The 26,313-nt window shown below is 36.3% G+C and overlaps 1 protein-coding gene across 2 annotated transcripts in view; it reads left to right on the top strand.

Annotated features, from left to right (window-relative positions):
* Positions 1-26,313, top strand: part of HDAC9 (histone deacetylase 9) — a 457,012-nt gene that overhangs the window by 38,831 nt on the left and 391,868 nt on the right. The gene's annotated exons all lie outside the window — the stretch shown is intronic.

Raw genomic sequence — 26,313 nt, forward strand, 5'->3', positions numbered from 1 at the left:
CTCTCATGGCCAGTGCAGTGAGAAAGTGTTATCCTGACCATCCAATCCCTGGCCATGGTAAGAAGCCTATAAATCCTGGGAGGAAAAATAAACTCTGCTCTTTTCTGCACCATACCTCAACCTGTGTCCGCGTGATCTATTGATCTTCAGCGGTAACAGGTGGGCACCGCTAAAGAGTCTGATTCCAATCTCTTGGAATTTGTCTTTGAGATACTTCTATGCTTTAATGAGATCTCCTCCCAGTCTTCTCTTCTCTGGACTAAACTGGCCCAGCACCTGCCCTTACAGAGAATAGTTAGCATCAAGTTTTGAGAGAGTGATGCTTCTTAATAAACGGAGTGGGAGAGAAAGGAGCCGTATGCTAAATTCTGCCAGCTACTACTTTTGGATCACTTTTCTGTCAACTTGAATTTCTTTGATAGGCATTTGTTTGTTCCTCATGAGAAATAGCTTGTTTTTCCTCACTGCAAAGCTGACTCCCGCTGTTTCCTTGTTCTGCTTTTCTCTGCATTTTTATAAATAATTTTCCTCATATTAGTAAAGACTAAATATAGAAAAAGTTCCAAAATGCAATTTTCACTACTGTTTTAAAATTAAAAAGCATTAAGGTTTATGTTGCAGTCCAGTAACCATCTCTTCACGAGAAGTAGATGCTGTGAACAGATGAATATTTTGATGAATAATCATGTATCTTACTTTAAAATGTATTTTGTCAGCTTTTTGGTAAAAAGATATAAGAGAACTTTGAGTCCAAAACAAAGAAGTAAATTAAATACCAGAAAACTAAAACCTTCTCACATAGGTCTGTTTTGGCAGGTGTTTAAGTTCCATTGAAGTTAAATGCATGGATCTTTTTCAGATTTCTGATGGTAGACTGAAGGAATCAAATACATTTGTTCCTTGTGGTGACTTTGTGATGAATTTTCCTTATATTAAAAAAGAACTGCATCACAGGCTGGATTAGATATATATAGAGAATTCACTGAATATGGCTCAATAAGATTCAGGATTAATAGGTATGTTACCTATATCTATCTGTCTGTATATGACAGAGTACTGCATCTCTTTAAGATCTCAAAAAGAAAAAAAAAATCTACAAGTTCAGCCTTAATATAATGTGTGTAAAAGAAGGATTCTTGTCTCACACCACTTTCTGCTCTTTTTAACTCTTAATGCAGAGCATGACTGAGATGTGCAGCTCAGATTTGGACCTCTTGAATCTCCTTGCACAACTCCAAAATAGCTTCAGTCTGACATAAGTCTTAAGTTTGCCCTTATGAAATGTAAAAGATGTTGCTGTTCAGAGACTCCCTCTGTATTTTTCTCATAATAATTTAATCCTGACATCTTCATCTAGGTATTTCTAGGTAAAATCCCAACAAGCTTGAATGAAAAATTTAGATTCAAAATGTGTTCTGCCACTGGGGATTTAATGTACAAGTCTACCAAATAATGCATAAAATGCTGTGTGCATGCATTAGATAAGAAAGCATCATCTTGTTCACTTGCTATAATTAAAGTTTGTAAATACATTGAGCTACTTAGTATGCTTTTTTTTCTTCCTCTTAGAAGTAATTTGCACCATTTACAATGAAAATTGATAATTAAAGCATTAAGGTGTCACGGTTCTACTCTTGTTTGTGCTTTCATACTTCGACATATTCATGAAGTTCTATTATTTTGTATGCTAATTCTTTGGATTTTAAATGAATAATAAGTGAATAAATAATGACAACAACTAGACAGTGGGTTGTGGGATCAGTTACTACTTTCAGCAGATTCAGGTTAACTGAAAAAAAAATAAGAAGAAGAGTATTTTTGGTATAACTTTGCACAGTTCTGACTTCTTGTGCATTAGTACCTTGAAAGATAAATTAGTTTTCTGGAAATAAATCTTGAAATGTTTATAAAGCTTGTAAAGATTCTTCGGAGTGGCTTTTTTAAATTAGAGGTGAAAACTTTTTCTCATTTTAAGTAATTTATCCTCAGTGCTCACTTAGAACATATGCCTCTAGAAATTGCCGTCAAATTTATTGTCCAGTGACGAAACCCAATATTCCACTGTCCTGTCTACTGATTAGTAGTTCATTAAACCAAGGTGGCACAGTTATACTTTCACTGGAGTCTAGTGAACTTTAAATAGGTAAATGTATATGTTTATATTTTGAGGAGGGACCTTAGAAAAGCAAATCACAAGATTGCATTCTCTGTTGAGAGTGAAGATAAGGTGGCTTGTAACAGTGTTGATAACTAACCATTGAAATATGCTGGAAAATAATGGAGAGGCTGATTCCTCATGTGGCTCATCATTACAAACTATGAATCCCAACAGCCACCTAGAAGTTGCTTTGATTGCCACTAAGTGTATAACAAAATTTTCATGTGTTTTTACTGAACAGAGGTCTGCTATCACTCTAAGTCAATCCAAGCTCAGAAGTTTGGATTCCAGTCTTACAGGAAATGTTTAATCAACTCTGCTTTTATTACTTTACTGTCTGTAATCCTGAAGTCATTGTGCTTGCTGGAAGCTTACACAATGGGAGCATACCATGTTGCCTCATAAAAGCTTTCCTTTAGTTGGAGCAAACTCTTTAGCATAACTTGTAAAGCCTTGCCTAAGCATAGGAATTTTCTCTAGGAGCAAAAATGGTGTGTAATTCTAAATTGGGTCAGAATCTGAAGCTCAGCTAAAGAGATGTCCCTTCCCCAACTCATTTCAGCAGTTGACATGTGTCTTCCTGTCTTCTAATTCCACAGGGTCCGAGGCCTAGATTTTTGTATTATTGGAGGAAGGAGGGGATCACTACCACCTCTGAACTTTCTATCTAGGCAGCTGGACTGTCATGCTTACAGAGTATGCCTTAGACTGTACCAAGTATAAGAAACTCTAATTCCTTAGTAAATGAGACGAGTTCTAGATAAGTGCATCTACTTTTGTTGTTCCTTTTAATTTATTTTCAATTGGTTTTGTTTGTTTGGTTGGTTTGTTTGTTTGTTTACTTCTCTCCCTCTCCTCAGCATCTGAATTCCATTTTTAGTCTTGTCATACCAAATAAATCTGCTTGTTTTTCTATGGACGATATTTGCTTTAATGTACTGCTGTCTAGCATGTTGTTTAAGGAGGGTGGCATTGGGGGTCAAGGTCAAGGGTGTTGTGTTTTCAAGAATTAATATAGCTCAAAGCTATATATAAAAAGTTTTGCCTCTCCAGGTGGTTCATTGCTGTAGTCCATTTGGCTGGTCAGTTGGTTTTCCTAATTCATGTCTCTGTCAACTGTCACATTTCCATGTGGAGAATTGCTGTTGCAGTATCCAGATAAAGAACAGCGACAAAAATCTTTTTACAATGTCATTATTAGCAGGGCTCTTTATATCTGAAAACACAAATCATGTGGAAGATGTTTGTGCTTCCTGCTTTGCTGCAAGCGCGCCTCCTGAGTGGTTTGGCTCCTCAGATAACTCTTTCACTTCAATCACTTACTATGTGATGTGGTGTCAAGCCTCATTTTGCTGTGCGTTTGTCTCCATGGGGGGAGAAGACAGGACAGTGTCACCTCAAGGACAGGTGAGCCAGTGGGGCTGCATGGTTCAGAGAGACACCAGGGAGGGAGAGGTTACATTTTGAGAAGTTTTTTTCAGTGCCAGTGCCTGAATAAGCAACTCTCACTCTTCTCATTGACTGCTCAGATGTGCCAGGTATACTTATTTGTGTGGCCATAGGATGAAATGGATTAAGGAACTAATCCAGGCTCTGCTGTTTCCAAAAGTAAGAGTTGTTTTTAGCCTGGATTGGTTCCTCATTGAGGTTTACTACATAGCCACACAATGATCTTGGCAAAGTTAGGAAGGAAGAGGGAAGACAAAAAGTATGTTTAACTCATGTCCTACATTGGAAAGAAAGCATCATGAGTCATCCTTGAACAAGAGAATCATGGTCAGCCTCCATAACTGTGGGACTGCTTAACCATAGGTAAAGCTGGAGAGAGGTACTAAGGACTTCTTCATACTTCTTCACTTTACTGGTCGTTTCTCATTCATGGATTCTCAGAATTAGCCTGTTCTGTCCATGCAGAATTTGGAGGCTCAGTGAACATTTTCGTAGCTGAATGAAAGGACCAACAAAGTCACATCATCAGTCAAATCATACAACATACCACTTTTAGAGTGATAGTTCAGTATCTGGCTGACAGACATCCTTTCATATTCATTAAGACATATGCAGTGCAAAGTTAGGAATATATGAAATGTGCTTTGTTGAAAGATTTAATATTTCCCTATGTGAATTTATAACACCTACAATTTTGTAAGGCTATGTTTCTAAAATGTTGCATTATACAGGTAGTTAGATTAAACTGCATGAATAAAAAGGTTTTGTTTCTTCATTTATTAGGTTAGCTGTATGAAAATTTGTTATATTGAATACCCTGAAAAAGGCATGTTTGCCAACTTTTAGTGTTTTCACACCCACATACCACCTCCTAATTTTGTCTCTGGCAGATATGTTTCTGCAGAATGTTTCTGCAGTGATAATTATAACACTTATAACAGGTAATTTGCAGATTTGGTAACTCACAAAAAGCAAGATTGTTTTGTTGTACCTAAATTTTGAAGCTGGTAGCAATTTCAAAACTTCATTACAAAATCTAAAATGTTAGAGTGTATGGAATATCTTAATGTAGAAATTAAGCACTGCTTTGTAGCATTTAGCAAATGAATATCTAAAGGGAGCTCAAGGTATGGTTTGAACTGGGGAGGGGTGTGTGTCATGCTTTACTTCAGATGATGATGTGCACGTTGAGGGTGAATCCAAGCCCTGCTGAACCAGTGAAACTCATGGTGTGAACCTGCCTCAGGGCTTTTTAAATTTTTTTAAATTATCATATCTAAGAAGACAAGATGATTTTCAGTTTTAAAAGCTAACATCACAATAAGTTCCACAGTCTCCCTTGATGACCTGTTTCCATGCGTGATTTAGAAAAATACTTAATATATTATGTATTTGTATTTCTGCTAGTTAAATCTATTTGTACTTAGCATTGCACTTTAGGTGTGCAAGATTTGTAAACTCTGATAATTTCTTTTGAAAGTTTAATGAGGCCTGAAACAGATTAACACAAAATATGTTGTTTTGGACCAGTATTCTCTGCAGGGGAGGATTTTGATATCATCTAATACCTAGAATTTTTTTTTTTCTTTTTTTTTTTTTCTTTTAATAATGACAAAGCTGAGCAGCTGTCAGGGGTCCTGAGGTAAAACCTAATTTTTGTGATGACTGTAATTCTAAGGGCTGTGATGTGGGGTGCTGATGTTGTCAACCTCAATGCCTGTTCCAGAGGGGAGTCTCCTTCAGGTAATGACCTCTGGCTGGAAATTCTGACAGAATGGAAGGCAACCTCAGATGGTTTGACAAAACTCCCATTAGTTAAACAGAAGATATTTTGAGTTCAAAATTTCTGGTTTAACATTTTGTCAGTTTCTGCCAACGCAAAGCTATTTTAGGATTCCTGAATTCCTGGCTAAAGTTCCCTTTGTTATCAATTGTAGTTAACAGCTGACCTGAGACATGAGGACTAGTGACCTCTGTGACCCTATTTTGTCCTCTAACTTATTCAATGTTCTTCTCCTAGGATATCATTCGTTAGTTGTTCTTTCCAGTCTTCTGTTAACTCAGTTGTAAAAATCTGTTACTTTAACCTTTCTTCATAGATAAAATTTTAAAATCTCTCCATCTTTTTTTTTTCTTAGATTCTTAAGTTGCCATGTGGGAATGAAAGGAAAGTTTCTGTTCCATAAAAGTAAAATTGTGCAAGTGCTTATTGTTTATTTATCTCTCATTGCTTTGTAACCCTCAATTTGCAGATAATATTCTCAATTGTCTGGATTATGGATTAATAAGGGTTTGTACCCCTCAGTGCTTGACGGCAGGACATTGCCATGATGTGAGTAATGGAGATGACAACTCCTTGCACATGGCTTCCTCTGTGTACTGCTCTTTAAGGCTGCATATGTGCTTTACAAAAATTTAGAGACTTTTCAAAATTGAATATTCATGTAATTCATTTAAACAAGTTTCATGTTGTCTGTATTTTTGATTTTTCCTGTGTTGGAAAATGGAAAGTGATCTGACCTGAGTGAGAAATTCACAATGGATTACTGATTTGGGGCATGGTAGAGCAAAAAAAAAGGTTTTCTGTAGGTATAGAGGCAATGAGGTGTTGTGTGTGCTCCGTGTTGTGTGACTCACATCACTTGTATTATAAAAGCATTTACTCTGTGTTTTAAAACAGTACTATTTTGAGGCAGTACCCTGCAATAAAGGCCAGTGCACAATACACAAATTCTAGTCTTCATGAAGAAAGCAGACATCAGATATCTTTCACAACTCCCCCTAGGGTGCTTGCAGCTGTTTCTCTAGCCTTGAAGTGTATCTTTAGTGACTCAAAGTGAACGCAGCTCATTTAGATATCCCCAACTCAGCTTTCAGTAGTTGCTGTGGGTGCAAAGAGCACTCTTTTATATTGCTCAAAAGCTGCCTCAGATCCTGATGAATATCTTTTTTTTCCTCTATTGAAGTGTTCAGCAGTTGCCCTAGACGATTTTTTTGTGGACAAATTCACGAGTACGTGTAAGCTAAGTCAGGAAAATCCTGAAATAGTCACTGAGTACTTTGTCTTTTCTGTTCAGCTATTTTTAAAGAGTAGAAGAAGACAGAGGAACTTAAAACATGGTGCTTCTGCATGAAATACTGCATCACCTTTCCCATGTGTTATTTCTGTGACTTCATAAATGTTTCATCTCTTCAGTCTGATATATTACAATATGCCTTTTGCACCATGTTATTGGGTAAATTTGAGAGGTCTACTTGCCTTTTCTCACGAAACATATAAGAAAGCTTGTTCCTTTGTGCACTTCTTATGCTATTACCGTCCAAGGAATCTATGCTGGATGACAAATAATGTTTTGATTTCAAATAGCTGATCAGTAGTGCCTATAGACTTGTGGAGGTGCCAGTCATTTCTCTGGCAGGGAGACTAAAACTGCAGTGGCTGTCTTTGAGGTGCAGACCCCAAAAGTACATTGGAATTTAATAATATAGTCCTTTCAGTAAGAAACTCCACAGCCAGGCAACTGAAAAATGAAACAAACCCAGCATTGGTATGCAGAGGATTTGGAAGAAAGACAGAGACACAGGGCTTGAAAGCAGCATAGAGAAGGGAAAGTGAGATAGCGTGGAGATGTTAAGAGCCATGGAGGGGCATAGCACTGGACTTAGATTAAAAGAATATGGAACAAGAATGTAAGAGAAAAGGTATACAGAGAAGACATATGTAGAAACCTAAGAATACATGAGAATAAGTGTGTCTAAAGTGTTAGTGAGGAAAAGAAATTTTCTGAAAGAACTTCCTGGGGAAATAGCCTCCCTTCCTCTTGGCACTGGTCCTCAGTGTCACAAGGGAACTGGGACTAGCTTCTGTTGTGCTCTGCATGCCTAGATGCTGAAATGGAGATTTGTTTCAAAGTTGACTAAGATTTTACATATAGTCTGTACTTTATGGTGCTGGAAACATTCCCACTGGTAGGTTTCTAAGGTGTTTAGCTGCCACTAGTTTCAAAGTTGGTTGTATTAGTGATGTAGCACAGTGGATGTGGACTAGAAGAGCAAGTTCCTTTAATTGCATGCTGAAAGGAAATCTGGATTACTTTTGGTGTGTTTTGTATTTTCTTACCTCTGGAAGTGTTTCTGGCAGAAGTAAAATTTTACATTTGAATTTCACATTCAGGATTAATGGTATAACTTTTGGTATAACTGCCCAGAAACAAATTCTAGGAGAATACCCTCTTGCAGAGTGCCAGCAGGTCCCTTAGACAACTCACACTGCCTGGTGCAGCTGCCTGCTTTGGTTGGGGAGGGCAAGTGGTCAGAGATGGAGGATGTCACATGTACATAGTGGTCTATGCAATACAGTAAGTTGCAAGCTCATGCAAAATGGAATTAATATTATAAAATTGAGCATGAATTGGCTTTAGGTTACCTGTATTTGACTTCATTATATCTGTTTATTTGTCTTAACCTCCCTTCGCTTCCCAGTTATGATGTTGCAATTCAGTTATACCATGGAAGGGAAAAATAAGAGACCTTAAAAATAATCACAGAACATATTCTACATTTAACCTTTCTGGTGCATGTGTTTAAAATCCTTTTGAAAGGGGGGTTTAATGGTACAAGAATAATCTGATATTTTCCAGTTGAAAATCAGGTATAAACTGTGTGCATGTGTGTTTATCTATAAAAAACAGGAATATGATAATGCTTCCTGGACTTGCAGCATTCGCTGTTCTGACATTTTTAGGGCTTTAGCCACAGATTTCAGTCATTCTGAATTGTAAATTTATAATTATTCCACGTTAAAGAGGAAAAAAAGGAATAAAAAAAGAGATTTTTCTGGTGAGGGGTTGGGTATGGCACCCAATGTTACTTGAGAAGTAAATCATCCTGTTGTCCATCACTGTCTTCTTCCTGCTGTTCCAGCTCTCTGCAGTCCTGTAAAGAGGCAGGAGGTGCACAAAGTCTCTTTAGTTAGAACACATGATGTTTTATTAAACCATCCATCTATGTTGCGCAGCGACTGTGCCACAAGAATCGCACAAAGCTTTTCTTAACTGTAGGCGGTTGTTCATTTATTAATGTAAACACCATGTGCCTTGGATGTGCGAGCACTAAAAATAAAATTGCAGAGTTAAAAATAGATCTCTGGGAGTACTGAGATGCTGCTTAATCAGAACCAGCTGCAAGCTGTCTAGAAAATGTAAGTTATATGGAGCCAGATGGCTTTTGCCCTTTTTGCTTTAGATAGCATGCAATTTGGGGAACTGCAGCTACAGTAATATATTTTCCCAGTCTAACTGTTTGATAAACATATTTATTTCGAAGAGACACTTCCAATTACAGAGCCAGTAAAATGTTAATTTATTTTAATATTTCTCCATGTGGGTAAGCCAAAGGAAGGTTACATAATAATAAACTCAAAGTTATGCACAATTACTGCTCACAGCTGTATGCAGCAGGAGCTGGATTATGACTGTGCATCTTTGTACAAGAAAGCTCTTATTCTGGGAACAGTCCCACTGAAAGCAGGGGAAGAAGGATATAAATTAAATTATTAGTGATCAGTGGGAGTTGTGTGAAGTAAGTTTGCAGGAGTAAGACATTGCAGAAAGTACAGGAAGTGTGTCAGAATGTTACCTGGCAAGTGCACATCAAACAACAGCCCGTATGATTTCAGGAAGGGTTCCTTGCATATTTGCTTAACTGATAGTATTAAAACCAGAACCTCTTCTGAGGCTTGGCAGTTTCCACAATTCACCAGCCTGTTGTTAGGGTCCTGTGTTCAGACTACATTTAGGTATCTTAGTGACTAGTCTAGGAAGTGGGAAAGTGAAGCTCAAGTCTACTTCCTTTGATTTAGAACCACTTGGGGGTGGGGGATTATGCTTTGATTGGGAGGCTTAAAGGCAAATACCTCAAACTGCAGGATCATCTTAAACTCTGTTCTTGAGGTCTACTGGTCTGCATCAGGGGGAGAGTAGTGTGAAATTGCAGACTCTCTGACCACTGTAGCCATGTGCATATAAATTGCTGGTCAGTCCCATTCTTACATAGCTGGGTTGGTGTTAGGATTACAGGAAAACCTGGGGGAAGCAGGTGGGATGTATTTGAGGATCTAGCCTCTTTTAGGAATTATTGTAACAAAAGCCAAGCCAGACAAACCTGAGAAGAAAGTGACCAGCTTGCATCCTTTTTAAGCAAGGATGTCATATGAAGATGGTTGTGCAGAAGATCCAGAAAATGAGTCTTGGTTTAAGCAAAGGCTTTTGAAAGATGAGATTTATTAAGGTGCCTGTTTTGCAGGCAGATGATACAAATTACTTGCAGTTTGCATAAAGTAGTCCCATAGAGTGATTAAATATCTCCACATCCTTCTCCCATCAGTGTTTTACATTTTCTGTGATAAATGGATTTAGTTACAATCTTGATGTTCCTTTGATATTCTAGCTTTTTTAAAATTTATTTAATCTTAGCACTATTAGCTGTAATTAAATGAATAATTGAATTTGCTGAATGAAATGCCTTTTTCTCTGTAATTTTTTCATTCTATCCAATAAAGATTTTTTTCTTTCTCTGCTTCATCCAATCTCCCAGAATTCTTCAACTTCAATGTCTTTTATGCAAATTGTCATCCTCTTACAAATCTAAGCCTCCCATAAGAAATCACACAAAAATTCCAACCTGTTTCTGAAGGTAGCTCTAGCTGCCTGAACTAGCTTAGTGGTGGGTTGGTAAGATGTGTTTGTTTTATTTTCCTAAATGCTTATATTTAAATATATTTACAATGCAAATCTGTCTGAAATTGGTAGTGTGTCATTCTCTCCTCGACTTTAATTCTTTTGCACCTGTCATACCCATGAGTCATGAGATTTTTTTTTTAGCTGCAAGAAGTAGTTTAATCAGTTTTTTGTGGCCTGTAAATTTTTTATACTAATTGATGCCAAGCAGAGTTCTAGGTTACAATGTTTTTTGGAGGCATTTCATTATGAAATTAACTTCTAAAAGTTCTTTGAAAATGCAATTATTGACTTTTTAAAAAAAATTGCTCTTGTTTGGTCTGTTTGATTATTGGCTGAACCTACTAGAAATTTAAAAACTTGCAAATCTGTCCTTGCCTGAGCATGATTGCAGGTTCAATTTACAAGTGGTTCTTAAAATAGTAACACTTAGAGTCAGTTTCTAAGATGTTTTAGGCTGAAATCAAATTATAAGAATTTACTAGTTTTTGACAGCAGTAATGATAAAGCTGTGCAGATGAATTTTTAAGTAGCTGTATACATGACATTCAGTCTTAAATTGATGAGTCCTGGATTTAGATCATTCCAGCTGTAGGAAAAGCTCTGTGATGATCTGATTGTTCCAGGCTTTATCACTTAAATATTTTGTCAGTGACCTAAAAGTGGTTGCTACTCTATTTGCCTTGGGATAATTATGACCCACTCCTAAACAGGAGAAGAGGAGGGGAAGGGGAAGTAAGATCGCCCGAGCCCCTTGGCTAAGGCTTCAGTGTTTCCTTTGTTAAGAATCTGGTAGAAGAGAGAACGCATTGCTTATCTCCTGTTTTCCTCCCTTTCACACTTATCTGTTGAGGAGATTGGGATTAGACACAGAATTAGGTTTATGTTGGTTGTGCTGTTCAGCAGATCTGAATGGGTATAAGCAATGATATATGTTGTAGCAGTGAAGATGTTTGCAGTACTTAATGGGAGGTAGTTACTTTTAAGGGAAGGAACAGCAGGCAGTCATGCTTTTCACCAAATTTAGAGCAAATAATTGACTTCTGAATTTGGTGAATGTGCTCCATCTTCTAAAATTCCAAGTATTTTCCTTTACAAATGCCTCATGAAATATCTAAATATTTCACTTAAATGGCATCACAAGGAAGAATTTTTCAGTCCAATATTTTTTAGCACAGGACACTTTCCACTAGACCGGAGCCCTATCCAAACTGGCCTTGAACACTTCCAAGGATGGAGCATCCACACTCCTCTGGGCAACCTGTTCTAGCACCTCACCACCCTCTCAGTAAATAATTTCTTCTTAATAGCTAATCTAAACCTGAACTCTTTTGTTTTAAGCCATTAACTCTTGTGCTATCACTGCAGGCCCTTTCCGAAGATTGCTGTCAGCAGTTTAAATATTAGGGTTTTGCTAATCTGGTACATTTTGACTGGAATACCCTCAGTCAAATACCTTCAGAAGCATTTGCAGGAGCAGCCCAACATGCACCCAGTTAGGGGATGGAAACCATGAAAGATCATGCCTGGTATACAGTACAGAACAGGCTACTAGGATGTAGTGTTACCCTTCCTTGCCAAGCAGAACCTTCTGTTCCTCCTTTACTTCTTGCTGTTCATAGCCTGAGAGTCATTGCAAGCCAGGTAATCTTGGTCTTCCCTGTAAAAGATGGATGATTTTAGAATATCTTACTATCTGCTTGAATTTGTACATTAAATTAAATGAACATATAATTATTAATTTATTATTATTAATTTAAGATTGTTTTATGCCTACATATAAATAAGGGTTGTACACTGAAGATAGCAGATGACCACAGGCTTTACATAATTCACCCTTTATTTTCAGATTTTAATAGTAAAAACCTGTGTTTTCCTGGAAAATGCTGAATTTCCTATATAAAAATAAACTTTCTTAAATGTTTCATTCTGGAAATGCTGGTTTATTAAGCCAGTTTCTATCTTGGTTGGAAATCTTCCTCTGTGATTACTTTTAGTATTAGTCTAAAAGTAGATCCTTGTCCTCATTTTAACATTGCTAAAAGAAGAGGGTAATTGACTTACTAAAGGAAAAAAATTCCAAATTTAATAATTTAAATGCAATGTCACCTTTGAAACAAAGATTGAGCGGGAAAAAATATAGCTATAATAAAAGCTTACACTTATTATAGAGGGTCTTGCATACATTATGGGATGTGCTCTTAAGTCTACCCAGTTTTTTCTGCATGATAGCATTTCCAGGGGCTTTGGGTTGGTTTACACAAGGGCAGGCAAAAAATTAATATACACTAACCAGATCTGAAGCAGATTCATCAAATTGCATTAAATCCTTGTTCAGAATGCTTTTAAAATTAGCTTCCTTAATTTAATTTATATTAAGTTTTTTTGGAGGTGACTTAAACAGTATGGAGTTAATTTAATCCTGAGTGAGTATCAATAATGGGGTTGAACTAGTTTAATAATGCTTTTTTAAAAGCAAGTCTGGATTGTTATCAAGTGTTTTGATATTCCTTTGAATTCCTACTTCATTTTGAAGATGAAATGTCTAGAATTGCTTTTATACATGGGTATTTTGTTGGTTGGGTTGGTTGGGCTTTTTTGATTGTTTTCAACTGACAGTGTTATTGTAAGCAAAGCCATAATTTTTAGATTTAAAGTATGTTGGTATTTGTAAGCAAGAGGACCCATTATATCTATGCATAGTTAGTGACCAGGAGACAGATGATCTGAGAATCTCAGGCTAGTTCTTGGAAAAGTGCTGAGCTTTTTATTCCATATGGTAATATATTCCCTCCTGTGCAATGTATCTTTTGAAGTGTACTGTTATCTGCTTTTTTTCTAGCTTTTCTTGCAACCTTTAAAGTGATATGTTTCCCTTTTTGTGTTTGAAAGGATGTTGATCTTATGGCAGAATTTGCTGAGTGATTTCGATATCATTTGTGACCAAAAAAAAAAAAAAAAAGTTAGGAAAAGAAGAAATAGATCTGTGAGGTTCAGTAAATGAAACTATTTTAATATTACTTAGGGTGGATGGATAGCTATTAATTACTCTCCAAAATAATTAATGTTGGAATAAATTCTTAATGTAATCAGAGTTTTCCTCAAATATGTATCTTTAAGCCAAAAAAAAAAAAAAAATAATTTCTCCATACTTCTTAAATAGTATTACATTTTTTTAAATAAGGAAATACCACAAAAAATAAGTGTGGGCTTTTTATTTGTTACCTCTGTTCCCTCTGAGAATCAAGATATTATGATTATGATGGAAGATGAAAGTGTCATCTCTTTACTGCTGTTTTCTATATATGCTAAATAATTGAATTTTCAGCAATTTTATTTTGATATTTTTATATTTGTTTTGTAGCTAAATTCATTAACTGTAATGGTCTGTGTGAACATATTAATTCTGTGTGTATTAAAAGGAGTAGCTTTTAGTTCTATGTCTGCTTCTGAGTGCTCTTCCACTCCCTGTATATCTCTATAAAACTTAACATACTTGGATAAATGATTGTTGCCACTTCTCTTGTCAGACAAAAATAAAATGTCTGATGCATCTGACAGATCTTTTTTCTTTTTTTACATAAAATATCTCTGTGAGGAAAGAGAAAGGGGCAAAAGGAGGGTGCATGAAAGCTCGCACAGCTGTAGCACATACAAGGTCTTCTCAGTCCCAAGTAACAGTGAGACATACCTGTGCCTCTCATCTTCCTTACATCATAAATATTATATAATTTTTATTTTTTTAAATTAATGTTATTGTATAGTTGGCTTGTTGATGAAAAAGTTGTAATATTTTCCTTGATTTTCTGATATTTGAAAATTATTGTTGCTACTCCTGGACAGAAAGGCATTGTGACCCCTGTTGGTGCTTATCTGATGTCTGTATCCTTAGAAATTCTCATTTCCAGGCTGCCACACTAATACTTCTCTACATTCTCCCTCATGTTATAATAATCATATTGGAGTCTCATTGCAATTTTCTGTGCTCAGTATGTGTTCAAAAGATTTGTTTGCATTTTTATCCTGAATAAATTAAAATAATTTTGTTGAAAAATGGCTTCACAGGGCTTGAGTTTTCATATCTTTCAATTCCTGCATACTTACATTTTAATCTGCTGGAAATGCTAACAATTTAAAGGTAGAAGAAATGCAAATACTTCTTAAACATGCATTTAAGATGTCTTCTGGATGCTTGAAGAGTTAAACTACTTATTAAATTATAATCAAACTCAAATGTTTGAATTTTGTCACACCAATGAACTTCTTTTTTTTTTTTCTATTGATAGGTTTCTTTACCAAAAAATGCAAGACTTGCAGGAGTTAACACTATTGATCAGGATTATATAACAGCAGGCTGAATATGAATTTACAAAAAGTTACTTTTCTTTAGCTGGAAAACTAAATCTGGTTTGTGATATAGAAATATACACTTAGAATGAATATATTCATATTTTATCAATAAGTGTGTCATTCAAACTCCTAATACTTCTTTGCATGCCAAACTATGTTTCTGGTATCTGCTGAATAGTTTGTGATTGACAAATTCTTGGATTATTTCAATGTGAATGTAGGACTGTGAGAAAGATGCTTTCCTTAATAAGCAATATTAATTTCCTGAAACATTTGTTTTACATTACAAGCTTTTCAAAAGATATATGCAAGAAATGTAAAGTATTCTGGGTTTGTGGTTCATTTTTTTTATAGCATAAGAGATGCAATCACAATAATGTGTAACATAGGGATTGAAACAGCACATATTTTAGACAGATAACCGGATCAGGCTCTCATCTAAAGAATTGTTCATTTTCCTAGTGGGCCAAAATTTATGTAAAGTCAGAGATCCTGAAGTGCTGTTATAGAATCTGAAAGTTTTGCTGTATTTTCAGAATTTTAAAGAGCCAGCAGAGCTGCGCAACAAAATCACTGAAGGTCTGTCCTAGTAAATCAGGAGAGTGAGTCCCAGACAGGTGAATTAAATAATGATTCAAATATTCTAGTGGGTTTTCTTTGTTGTTGGGTTTTTTTTGTTTCTTTTGTTTGAGTTTGATAATTCAAGCACACGGAATTAGTCCACTCTGGAGGTATTTTGCAGTCTGGTTTTGGCCAAATTAACATTTCAGGTGTTAGATTATCAGGGTTTTGGTGAGCGCCCATAAACATAGCCAGGTCGTTTTACAGTTTTGGTGGGTAGATCCTTACTGGATGCCAGGTGCCCACCAAAGCTGCTCCATCCCTCCCCTCCTCAGCTTGTCAGGAGAGAGAAAATATAGTGAAAGGCTGGTGCACAGAGGTAAAGGCAGGGAGAGATCACTCACCAATGACTGTCACAGTCCAAACAGACTCACTTGGAGAAATTTAATTATTTCCAGTCACATCAGAACAGAATAATGAGAAAGTAAACCCCAAGCCTTTAAAACACCTTTCCATCATCCCTCCCTTCTTCCAGGCTCAGTTTCACTCCCAGTTTTATTTTTGATTTGGGTACCTTTGCCCTGGGTGCAAACCTTCAGGAGCAGGCTGCTCCATCGTGGGTGCCCCACGGGTACTTAAGGGTGTCAAAAGAAGCTGGTCGAGAGCAGGTTCAACATAAAGGAAGGGGCCAATTTTTTTCTTTTTGTAAAATCTGAGTCTAAGGGGATTGTAAACAAGGACCTTAGGAGAAATGCCTGAAGGTTTTTTAGCATACCACAATCATGTCTGCCTCGAAAAAAGTTCCTTGGACAGGGTTTGGAATCTTGAAAACTATTCAGGGGAGCATCATATATGTCCTGTTGTTACTTTTCCCTACTTGAGAATACTGATGAAGGTAAGATACTGGTCTTATCTTATATTTCATCTAACAACCAGTTGAAGTTTTTGCATGTTTTTGTTGACTTCCTAATTCTTAAACTAAGAGGTATTTATAGGTTTTTTTAAAGAAAAAAAATATAATCTGATCTTGGCTCATCTTCACTTAATGGAAATTCACAAAGTATTATCAAGGTATTTGAAGGTTCTGTTAGATGCACAACTTATTTCTTTTGAATAATGAATAATTTAAATGACTGAACATTAGCTCTTTCAAACTGTGGACCAGAATGCTTTAAAAAAAAAAAATGCAGTCAGGAATGTCAGTGTGGATTTTTTTTTGATTATATTTTATTTTTTCAATCAAATGCATGAAAGTCAAAGCAAGCTTTGATCCAAGCATGTCTGAGGTATACCAAGGTAACATTTCTTAATTTTTTTCCCTGGTTTTATTCTTTTATGAAGTTACAGGTGGACCCATTTCAGTCTACAAGATCATTTATGTACATGTAGACAAATATCTGTTGCTATATGGATTTTTATTTGAGTTCCTTTTTTGTTGGTAAAGTATTTCATCATAATATCACCAGCAAAGACAACAGTGTTAAGACGTTTTTATTCTCTTCCTATTAATGTCTTACACTGAAAAGACTTATTCTGCTAGCCAGCACTACTAGGGCAGCAAAAACAATTTTGTTAACCTTATGCTTCTGTGAGAACAGACTAATTTCCCAGTGGGAGACAGAGAGGGGCAAAGAATACTCCAGTTAACCAGGTCTGCGTGGCTGCATGTGGTTTAATGATAATGATTAAGTGATAGTGGCCCTGCTGTGCTGTGATGTGAGGCAGCTGACTCCCAGGCAGATAAATTGCTAGAATAGGTTTGTAGGAGAGAGTGGATTTCTGATGACTAAATCAGTGTGGTGACTATGCTTTTTTGCTTTTGTTCTGATGGCTTTAAGTAAGCCAAGTAATTTACTTCCCAGCAGCGTGTGGAATGCTGTGGAGCATGGAAAAGGCAAAGAGAAGGTCAGTGCATTACTGCCATCCCTCCCTGCCTCCCAGAGAACAGCCTCAGCTTCCTTCTTAGAGCTTCTTGCATCCACGTTGTGTAACGTGGAGCTGTCCTCAGCAGGAGTCATGTAACAAATACAGAAAACTCTGCAAAAGCAGCTTATGGGATAGCTCATGTTGATAGCACAAGCTAATAGATACATGTTTAAAAGTATAACTTTATTTCTGGCAAATGTGGGCCTAATGCCTAAACTGGTCAGACATTCTCGTTTTATTCTTCCTGGAGCAGTTGAAGAGATATTCCTGCTTTTAGTGCTCTACATATTCCTTCTCTCAGGTCTTTTAGTGCTCCCCAGCTGGAGGTTCCTTCCCTTACAACTCATATGTGTCCTGGCAGTTTTACTTCATGGTCACTAACAATTTAGGATCATTTTTCCTAGGATAATAATTGCCATCTCTGAGGATTAGAGGGAAAATAGATTAAAAACCACTGGTATTAAAAAGTGGCAAGATATGCTCAAGGAAAAGTAAGTTCACAATGTTTCATAGATGGTTTATTCATGTTGGATGTCCAGAAACATCTCTGCTGAGCTGGAGCTGTGCAAACAGCAAATGATGAAGTGTGATGAAGAACCTCATTTGCACTCAGTTTTTAGACTTCCAAACATCTTTTTTTTTTTTTTTTCCCCTCTGGAGCTTTAAGCAGTTCTTGAAAGCAGTGTGTTTCCTCTCAGAAAATCCCCAAACAAATAGATTTATCAGGACAAAGATTTTATAGCTTCCTGAGGGAGGAGTTTCAGAGGAAGGTCGGTGGCCCAAAGTCACCAAGTTTAGCAAGTCCATTTCAGGCTTAAATTTTATAAAACTAGGATTCAATAAATTTCCAGGGTTGAAATTATTTTTATTTATAGAATTTTTAACTTATTTTTTTTTTTTAGATTAGAAACTGTTTGCATCCCTGTGTGATAAAATTCTGGTTCTGTAGACTTTAGCATTATTTAGTAAAATATGTACGAATGATATGAAAGAGATTTTTTTTGCCTGAGACTGTGTTACTTTATATGATTAAAGGTCACGTAATGTAATGTAAAATAGTTTTCTAGGACAGAAGAGAGGGCAGTAAATGGTTGGTAAGAAATTTATGCGTAGTTAGAATGAAAATCAACTAGGTTTTGGCCAGTACTAATGTGTCCTGCTAAATTCCTGTTCTCTCCCTATCTTTAAACATTTGAATCTATCATGATGATCAAAATGGAGAGGAAGACTGTCAATTTGTTTTTTACAGCTCGTAGGAAACAAGCTGCTGCTTCATTTTGAAGAACACTGAAATACTTTATTCCTATATGAAGTGTGTGGGGTGTCTCTATTTTAAGAAATACATAGCAAACCCCACATATCTCTATGACTGCAAAAAATTGCTTCTAAAGATAAAATAAGACTTGCTGAATTGTATGTCTTGTACAATCATATTTTTGATTGAGGGAGGGAAGTGGCATTGGTGTGCTAATAATACATAATAATAATAACAGCTGATGCAAAAATGTTCTGGAAGAGGTAGTACTGTAGCGTGGCTATGAAATTCAAAACTTGCAGAACATCTGAATGGCAATTAGCAAGTCAGTAGTAATTTATTGAAAACATTTGACATTTTAAGTTGCTGTAGCTGAATGTATCATATCAAAGCTTAGAAAGATGCTTATTTGTAACAGTGTTGTTAAATCTTGTGAATGTTTAACAATCTCTTTCATCCACCCTTAGATGAGATAATTGTGTAATTTGGACCACTACTATTTTCCATTCAGAAATACTTAAAATAACAGAAGAAGTCATCAGAGTTACTAAGAGGTAGGATATGATACTGTTCCTGTCTGAAGGACTTCTACCAGAGGGGAAATGTGCAAAAACTTGTATTTTTAACTCTCCATCCCCTCTATTCAACTGGGAACTGATAAACAAGTGGTTTTGTTGCCCTCACCCAAAGTAAACTCAGTGGAGGAGGTACAGGATCATGCTTCATTAGGTAGTCTTTTTCTCTGTCATTAAAGTACTATGGAAACTAGCCAAAAAGACACTAAGTTTATCTGAAGTAACACTTGCAGCTTTGTGGAAGTATGCAGCTGAGTAATAGTACAAAAATAGCAAGTTATTTTGAGGAAGAGCATATGTTCTGTAACAATGAGAAATTGGTATACAGATAAAAGAAATTATGTATCTAAATATAAATTTCATATGAGAAAGATCTGTGGCTTAGTGCCACAAAGTTTTCTGTAGATGCAGCCATTAAAAGTTGTTTAATGCTCATTTTTCTAACATAGTTATTTAAAGACGCGGCATCATTGGTAAATTGCTGTACTGCCTTAGGGGTGCATATTTTGTAGTCTGTAACAGTACAGATAATAGGCACTTTATATATGCCAGTGCATACTGATATACAGAGTACCACACAGTTATAATTGCAGGGTTTTTTCCTTACAAGAAAGGTACACTGCAGAGCCATGGTGTTTGCTTACTATTTAAGGACACTGACAGCCAAATGCAGCTATCTCCTGTTAGAATTAAAAATTAAGACAACACTGGAAGAGATTTTCAGGTGACTTGAGGAGGCAGTTAAGTATATATGCTTAGACACTAGAAGACAATTCCAGCACCATCACTTGTGCAGCATCATTCAAAATTTTTCATGATTCATCAAATAATAGCAAAGTTTGTTTAGAAGATAGAAAGTATTGCTTTGGGGATTAAAACTTTCCTTCATGGAAGTTGCTCTATTTCATGGAAGAGATTAGCTTCCTTATAAAAATAAGAAGTGTGTATCAGGTCCCTCAGAGTTTATACCTTTAAATGCTTCTGCATCTGCTTTTTTTTGTTTAAGCTTCCCCTTAAACAATTAGAGATTGGCATATATAAAAGTCATACTGATGAGCAGAACAAGAGATTAGAAGATTAAACTGCAGCTAGATGTTGAATAACTAGAACCTAAGGCATTACCAAATAAAATCCACATCAAGCTCTGCATAGTGTAAAGATGACTGAATAGACTGAGCTGTCTGAGCATTGAAAGCCTCAAAAGTTATTATGTAAAATGAAATTTTCACTGTTAAAGTTCTACTTTTCAGGAGGTACCGGTTTGAAAATATTAGACCTTAGGACAGTGCTGGCAAAACAAAAATCAGTTCTAATTGGGTTTTGGTATTTTTTCTTTTCTGAGCCACTTGCACTTCAAAAATCTATGTGCTACTTGCTGTCATTTGCTGTCTATAAGAAAGGCATGATCATGCACAACTTCTGTTTCAGAAGAAGAAAAATGTTGGCACAGGAGAGACATGCAGAATTTAGGAGTCATATAATCACTCTATGTATATATTTTTAACCTGTTTGTCTTCCTCCCTCTCTCCTAATCATTGAATAACCAGCCTTATCTCATTAGTGTCTGTATTACAAAGTACCTGTGTTGCTTCTGATGGGGAGAAATGAGGACAAAATGTTCCAAAAGGAGAAGGTTCTAAAATTGAGACAAAATTATTGAGAAACTAGGGGAAAAGGTAAAGAAAAGAACCCTTATGAGGTTTTTATAGTCTGGATTTTTTTCCCATATATTTTCTCTCTGCTGTTGAAAGTATTGAGACAAAGTAAATATAGTAGCTTTAGCTCTTGCCTTTACAATTCCCAGAAAAAGAGAGATCACTTTCCTCCGAGCCAGCAGGCATCACTGCATCTAAAATAGTGCCAAAAAAGGGAAGTATAGGAGGTAAGATAGTATTTCTGCTGTTAAAGTACAAATTTGTATTTGGTGTTTGGAGTTGTTTTCTAGAAATAAAAGATAAAGCAAAAAAACCCCAAAACAAAACCTAATGATTTTCATGATCTTTCTGCATGTCTGGGATCTGTTTCATGGGTACTTACTGGTATGTGCTGCACTTCCTGGCTGGGCTACATACCCTGGTTTATTTTCTGTGTAAATAGGTATGTGGAGGAGTACCTTATACATGTCCAGATCTCATCCTGATACTTCAGATCAAGCCTGGGAACTTAAATGGTAGGTAAATTATAGACAAAAAGGCAAGAGAATACAAAAATATCACCAGCCACTATAACTGTGAAATCTGGGCATTTAGGGAGTATTCCTGTTGAGGCATTCTGGCCAAAATCAACAGTTGGAATATTGAGTTTGGAGAGAATCTGGAAGACATTTTTCTTTAATGAAGGGGAACAAAGTGTTTTGTATGGTAGTCCCTTTGTAGAGATGTTTCTAGTACTCTATTTTACTTGTTTATTCCTGTGATTTTAAAAAAAGCTCCTCACAAAATGCTCCTCGTTTGGAGCTTTGTGCATCCATGCCATATGTTAAAAACATAATAAAGAGTAGTTGTAGAGTCAGTGCAGCAACATTTATCCTTCATCTTTCTCTTCACCCACACTGAAATAACAGACTTACAGTCCGTTATTTTCTGCACCATTTTTTCCTCCAGCAGATGTAAACTCTGGCTATACCAGGTCAGTGCTTTTCAAATTGACCAGAAAATTTATATTTCTTTTTATTTTTCTGATTCACATTTTGAGAATCTATATTTAGGTTCTTTAAAACACTGGACTGGTTTATCTGGAATACATAAACTAAGAATTGAAGCCTTAATAGTAACTAAAAATGAATACAAAAAGTCATCATGAACTTTTTGAAGTACTGCTGCAAGCACCAGTTCTGTAACACATTTTATGCTTTTTTTTCATATTTTCAGTGTGTCATCTGGAAGTTAATGAAAATTTTAAGAGGATTTTGGGAGCCAACTTTAGTACTTTTGAACTTGTTTGAAAAGTGTAGTCTTCATGGAGAAATAATACCCAATTTGACTTATATGTGCTAGTATCTTGGCTTATTTCCATATCTGCTACATACTCTGAAATCTGAAAGAGGGAAAAGGTTCTTATCCTGTCTGATCTAATTCTGTTTAAAGTTTTTTTTCACTTTGAGCATCCTGTGACAGTCATTTTTAGCAATGGAATCATAAATGGGCTTATTTCTTGATTTGTTTCATACTGAAATAAAAGGAAGTGTCTAGATCACGTGTCATGAAGGACAATGTGTGTTTAAGCATGAAGAAGCTGTTACACAAAACATTAGAAAAGGTGGCATAATTTCACATGAAAATTCCCATGGGCAAATATGAAACTCATCATTTTCATTGCAAAAATAGTTATCACAGCGTGTTAGGTAGAACATGTCATCAATGGTTTGTTCTTGTGCATAAGTTGCTGATCTCTCTGTATTTTGATTGATGTGTGAGAGAAAATTTCCCCAAAAAGTAAGGTTTGTAAATGAGTAATAAATTTCACTGAAGATTTTTACTTCAGATGTCAATCTTTTCTGACAGCTTCATATATCTTGCTTTGGTCATCTCTTCCTTTAAGTCCAACTGTGAGTAATAGCTGAGATTACATAATTAATGGTAATGGAATATTGGATTGTAAGAGAAAACATTATCTGTGAAAGATGTAAAATAACTTTGAAAGTTCCAGCATGCTCAGAGTGCATAGCAAGGATCCATGAGGTAAGAACAAATATGCACAAAATGAGTTTCTTTTCTGGCTGTGGAAGACGAGTAACATAAGAACATAGAGATGCTGCTTTGTGACTATCACTCATGGAGGAGGCAGTGCTGAACCTTCTTGGAGTCACTCCATCCAGGAACAGCTTGAGGGGCCTGTACCAGCAGTGATCCAGACATAAGTTACATTTGTCTCCTAGGCTCTGAAAATAAGCCATCTTTGTAAAGTAAATTTGCTCCTTGTGTAACCCTACACAGGATAAAGAGCATTCTCGTTTAATTTAGTGCTTGTTTAGTCTCAGAGTCTTTGTGTGTTGAAGAAGCCTCAAGGTGTTCCCAAAAAGGAAAGCTGGCATTGATTCTCCTGTGATGTGTATAATTCTCAAGCTTTCCTCTGACGGAGCTCTTGGCCTCAGGATGCCTGGGAGCTGGGAACAGGGAGACTGGGAGGGGTTTGCTATTAAAAAAACCCACAACTTTCAGAAAACCTAAGTCCTGTGGGTAGCTGAAGGGCTGCACTGTAGCATGTACTACACACCTTGGGATATGCAATCCTGGCGTTGTTAAATTAATTAGGCGTGCTTTCAGTCTATTGAATAGACCAAAATGTTCAGGTCAGTTTTTAAAAGATGCCATTTCTGTTTTGTCCATATGAACACCTTTTTTTTAGCTTCGCTCTTCCCCCCCGCCCAGTTATGCAAAGATATTGTAAAGAAACAGCTTAGGGAAATGAAACAAGCTGTCCATATTTGTAAAAGTTATACTTCCTCATGGAATTTCAGTAATGTATAACAACTGGTCTAAATGGGGATTATGGCAGTTGAAATTTTTTTTTTTTAATCTTTTTTTGTTATTTTAAATAAAAAGGAGGACTGTAATGATTTCCCAAGACAGAAAGCATGACATAGTTAACACTCATGCTGGAAGAAAAATAGATACATAATGTATAAAAAAAAATGTCCTAGTTTATAATGTTTTGTCTTTTAAAATGAAACATGTAGCTATTTTTTCTGCTTTGGTGGTGTTAACCTAGTAGAAACACCACACCAAACAGAGCAACATTTGAATGCTGTAGAAGCAGACTGAGAAGAGCAGTAGACGCTGTTGCCGACTGTTCCAAAATTTGTGGGTTGCCTGGATGTCTGGTATGTTTGCCATGTGGCATACATATCAATTATATTATGACCAATGAAAATAGCTTTATGCACTAACTTCGGTGCAGTAATTTTTATTTGCTATCAGTATTTAAAGTTTACTATTTCTTGATAAGCCACTGTACAAATGAATGCTGAGATTTCAGCAGATACTGAAAGGAGTGTCTGCTTGTATTATATTAATTAAATTAATTAAATTAATGCTTCTACAGCTGAAGGTAGTATTTTCTTTATATGATGCAATCTGGCAATTTATATCTGGTTTGTTATTTAACTGCTGTATCTAATGCTATCCAATCTGCAGAAAGGCACAAGCAGATTGACAGGAAACTCACATTTAGTGTATACTAATAAAATTTCCAACATGGGTTCTCTGTTGAGTTCTAAGGACCCTGAATTTGTGGATTTTCATGAAAAATGTTGAAGGCTTTCTGTGGAAGTTTGAATAATAGGTTGTTTATTTAGTAGCTAAAGATAGTTGCAGGCTGAGAGGGCTGGGGCTGTCCAGCCTGGTGAAGAAAAGGCTCCCGGGAGATTTTAGAGCAACCTTCCAGTACTTAATGGATATAAGGTGAAGGAGAGCAGATTTAGATTAGGTGTTAGGAAGAAATTCTTTACAGTAAGGATGGTGAGGCACTGGAACACAGAAGTGGTAGACCTCTATCCTGGAAATGTTCAGGGCAAGGTTGAATGAAGCTCTGAGCAACCTGATCCAGTGAAAGGCATCCCTGGATAAAAACACACCCACCTGCCCACACCCAGTTTCCCTGAATATGTGTCAAAGCTGCTCCACAAATCTTAATTCCTTTGCACCAGTGCTGTCATTACAAGAGAGGGGAAGTCTGTCCTTAAGCTAAACAGCAGTTTGAGCATTAAGATGCAGTGGTCACAGATGAACTATGAATGGTCTGTGTGAGCTGCTCCAATGTATATGTTGGAATTCCGTAAATGTTTTGACCACCAGGTAAAACACTTACCTTTCACTAGGTAAGTAAAACTATGGGGACAGTATCTTGATAGAGAGATAGGGGAAACACACAGCAGTTACAGCATGATGTGTTTAGCAACATGACGTACTTGCTTACTGTACCAGGAAATTGCATAAAAACCAGGTAGCATCACCACATTTCTGCTCCTTATGAGTAAAGTCTTTTAATAACCTACAAGAGTTACATTTTTGATAGGTTTTGGAGGATCTCTGTCTCTCCAGATCTTGTTTTCTTTTCCTCCCAGGAGAAGTAACATGATTCCATAGAGGCTGCACAGTAACTAAGTATCGTAGAAATTTAAAGTACTATTGTAAGGTCTTTTGTGCTGTCAAGCTACACCAAATGGGGCTTGGTGGTATCCAGTTGAATGCCAAGTTACAGGGGAGACACAAAAATCATGCTGTTAGAAATGGCCTGCTCTGGAAGAAGATGGCAATAGATGTGTGATAGACTTTTGTGAGAACATTGGAAGTTCTCACAAAATGTAGCTTCTCTATAGGGTAAGATGGGAAATCCCCATGGATGGAAGAAAGAAATGTGAGAGAAAGTGAAATATGGCATGTTCTTTGCCAGGCCATTCTTTCACAAAAGCAGGAGAGCTTCTGTGGCCTGCTGACTGGGAATAGTATGTGGATGATGGAGAAGGACACAGGGAGTGTAGTTCCTTCTGTCCTCGGTCACATGCTGGCTTTTGGATGTGAGGGTGTTTTTGGCAGGGAGAGAAGTTGAGCTTTGGTCTAGTTTATGATTTATCCCAAGCACTCAAACCTCTGGATGTAGGCACTAAATCTCTGATGTACTTTAAAAATGCCAAAGGAAAAGAAACCATAAGAGCACAAATGTAAAGATAACTTGGGCTCTTTCTGTGGCTCAGCTTTAACCAACTCATCTCAATCCGTTTTATTTTATTGCACAGAAACAAAGTGAGTTTTCTTGTATATTTATTTCTTCAGCAACTTTTGTTGCTAAAAGTGGAAATTCTTGGTGTTTAAAGGAGCTTACTAAAGGACACTGAGATTGTTTTAATTCTTTCAGAGTTCCTTTAATGTGTGGTGTTAAACATTGTGTATTAGAAAAAAAAATCATGGCTCACCAATGAAATTGAAATTTGAGGTAAGTTCCACAGAACTGAAATGTAATGTGAAATGAAGAAGCATACAGCATATGTATGAAAATATTTTAACAAATATGGCTTTAAGGTAAAAATTAAAATCTTAATTAAAAACAAAATTATGTAATTTTTTCTTCTTTTCTGTCTCTCGTTACCCTTGGTCACATGAATGACTATAAAATACTGATTTTTTGTTAGATAGCATCCTCTATTCAGGTACATATGCGTAAGTACCTGAATAAAATTTCCTATCTGTTGGCTGAAAATCAGCTTGACTGGGGCTGTTAGGTAACTTGACTAATGATATATACAGATAATTTATTCTTCTCTTCCCACTAATGCAGAATCTTATATCCAGTCAAAGCAGCAAT

Source organism: Parus major, chromosome 2 (assembly GCF_001522545.3).
Source record: "Parus major isolate Abel chromosome 2, Parus_major1.1, whole genome shotgun sequence".
NCBI lineage: Eukaryota > Metazoa > Chordata > Aves > Passeriformes > Paridae > Parus > Parus major.